The sequence below is a fragment of the Triticum dicoccoides genome, chromosome 2B (assembly GCF_002162155.2).
Source record: "Triticum dicoccoides isolate Atlit2015 ecotype Zavitan chromosome 2B, WEW_v2.0, whole genome shotgun sequence".
In the NCBI taxonomy this organism is placed as follows: domain Eukaryota; kingdom Viridiplantae; phylum Streptophyta; class Magnoliopsida; order Poales; family Poaceae; genus Triticum; species Triticum dicoccoides.
Genome location: NC_041383.1, coordinates 583,252,028 through 583,255,292, shown reverse-complemented (window position 1 = coordinate 583,255,292; position 3,265 = coordinate 583,252,028).

Sequence of the window (3,265 nt, the reverse complement as noted above, 5' to 3'; positions counted from 1 at the left end):
TCCGGCACTCCGGTTTTCTCCGAAATCACCCGGAACACTTCCGGTGTCCGAATATAGTCGTCCAATATATCAATCTTTATGTCTCGACCATTTCGAGACTCCTCGTCATGTCTGTGATCACATCCGGGACTCTGAACAAACTTCGGTACATCAAAACTTATAAACTCATAATAAAACTGTCATCGTAACATTAAGCGTGCGGACCCTACGGGTTCGAGAACTATGTAGACATGACCTAGAACTATTCTCGGTCAATAACCAATAGCAGAACCTGGATGCCCATATTGATTCCTACATATTCTACGAAGATCTTTATCGGTCAAACCGCATAACAACATACGTTGTTCCCTTTGTCATCGGTATGTTACTTGCCCGAGATTTGATCGTCGGTATCCAATACCTAGTTCAATCTCGTTACCGGCAAGTCTCTTTACTCGTTACGTAATGCATCATCCCGTAACCAACTCATTGGTCACATTGCTTGCAAGGCTTATAGTGATGTGCATTACCGAGAGGGCCCAAAGATACCTCTCCGACAATCGGAGTGACAAAACCTAATCTCGAAATACGCAAACTCAACATGTACCTTCGGAGACACCTGTAGTACTGCTTTATAATCACCTAGTTACGTTGTGACGTTTGGTAGTACCCAAAGTGTTCCTCCGGTAAACGGGAGTTGCATAATCTCATAGTTACAGGAACATGTATAAGTCATGAAGAAAGCAATAGCAATATACTAAACGACCAAGTGCTAGGCTAACGGAATGGGTCATGTCAATCACATCATTCTTCTAATGATGTGATCCCATTAATCAAATGACTACACATGTCTATGGTTAGGAAACATAACCATCTTTGATTAATGAGCTAGTCAAGTAGAGGCATACTAGTGACTATATGTTTGTCTATGTATTCACACATGTATCATGTTTCCGGTTAATACAATTCTAGCATGAATAATAAGCATTTATCATGAAATAAATAATAACTTTATTATTGCCTCTAGGGCATATTTCCTTCAATATGATGGGCACCAAAGGACAGCAACATAACCACAAGCAAATTAAATCAATCATAGCAATTCATCAACTACCAGTAGGACAACGAAAATCTACCCAGACATCATAGGATGGTAACACATCATTGGGTAATAATATGAAGCATAAAGCACCATGTTCAAGTAGAGGGTACAGCGGGTTGCGGGATAGTGGACCGCTGAATATAGAAGGGGAAAGGTGATGGAGATGTTGGTGAAGATGGCGGAGGTGTTGGTGAAGATCGCGGTGATGATGATGGCCCCCGGTGGCGTTTCGGCGCCACCGGAAGCAAGGGGGGAGAGAGCCCCCCTTCTTCTTCTTCTTCCTTGACCTTCTCCCTAGATGGGAGAAGGGTTTCCCCTCTGGTCCTTGGCTCCCATGGCGTGGGAGGGGCGAGAGCCCCTCCGAGATTGGATCTATCTCTCTGTTTTTGCGTTCTCTGATTCTACCCCTTCACCGTTTTCTTTATATCTCGAGATCCGTTACTCCGATTGGGGTGAATCTTTCGCCCAGATCTTTCTCATAAAATTAGCTTTATTGTGCCAAAAGAGAGCATCAACCGCCTTACGGGTGGCCCACGAGAGCCCAGGGCGCGGCCCCCTGTCTCGTGGCCACCCCGGACATCGTTTCGCGTTGATTCTTCCTCCGAAAAATCCCAAATATTCCAAAATAATTCTCCGTCCGTTTTTATCCCGTTTGGATTCCGTTTGATATTGGTTTTCTGCGAAACATAAAACATGCAACACACAGGAACTGGCACTGGGCACTGGATCAATATGTTAGTCCCAAAAATAATATAAAAAGTTGCCAAAAGTATATGATAGTTGAATAATATTGGCATGGAACAATCAACAATTATAGATACGACGGAGACGTATCAGCTGGCGGTATAGCCCGTTAGTCTTAGGGTTAATTAGAGATTAGGGTCGCTTGCTTAGGGGTCAAGTAAGCCTTACTTGGGAGTCAAGTTAACCTCTCTATATAAAGAGAGGAGATGTATCAATCTAATCAAACAAGAATTAAGAAGGAAATCCCTTCCCTCTTGCCCGGCCGTGGGCAGAAAGGCCCCTGGCCGGCCCTCTCGCGCCCTCCTTCTAGCAGCCCCATAACAATGGTAATGACCAACAAAAAGATTCTTGGATTTGTAAGGGACAGAAAAGCAAATATTCCTCCATATTGATGTATCATCACTCAAGTCCACCCTAGCAAGAACAACAGATTTTTAAATGGCCGTGGAAGAGTTCATGCAGGTTGACGCACAACTTTCCTTCTGGCTACTTATGCATTATAGGGTGAACACCAGAAATTTGTTCAGAAGGAATCTTTATCATACGCATGTGTTTTCTGCCATGAAGATACCGAAGAAACAGCAAGGCATCTTTTTTGGGGCTGTGGATTCTCTCAAGCCTTATTCGGATGAGGAGATCAAGGCGGCGTTGTTTCAGATAGGACCAACTAAGGCCCCCGGTCCTGACGGTTTCCCTACCCTGTTTTACCAGAACCATTGGAACTTCTTGGGGGAGGACATATGTCAGGCTATTTGAGGTTTCTTGCTGGGAAGACCGATTCCGGAGGGTTTTGTGATTCGGTCATTGTTCTTATACCGAAGACGGTCAGGACAAAACACTTGAAGAATTTCCATCCTATCAGCCTTTGCAATGTGCTCTATAAAATTGCCTCCAAGGTCTTAGCAAACCGGTTGAAGACCTTGCTGCCTGTGGTGGTGTCTGAGACTCAAAGTGCTTTTGTTCCTGGCAGGTTGATTACGAATAATGCCCTGATTGCGTATGAGTGCCTACACACTATCAGGAAACAACGAGTGAAGAAACCCTTATTTGCACTCAAGATTGACATGACGAAGGCCTATGATCGTGTGGGGGTGGAGCTACCTCCATCAATGCCTGACCAAGCTAGGTTTTGCTCCTTCCTGGATCAATACAGTAATGAGATGTGTGACTAATGTTTGGTATGCAGTCAGAGTCAACAGCGAGCTTACACAACCGGTGATTCCATCTTGTGGTATTCGGCAAGGGGACCCAATCAGCCCGTATCTCTTTCTCTTATGCACCGAAGGTCTATGTGGTCTGCTATTCCAAAAGGAGGCTTGTGGCGAGCTACATGGGATACGAAACGGCCGTCATGGCCCGTCTATCTCACACCTCCTGTTCGCAGATGATAGCATTTTCTTTGCTAAGAGTGATCCTCAGAGTGTGGCTTCTTTGGAGGCA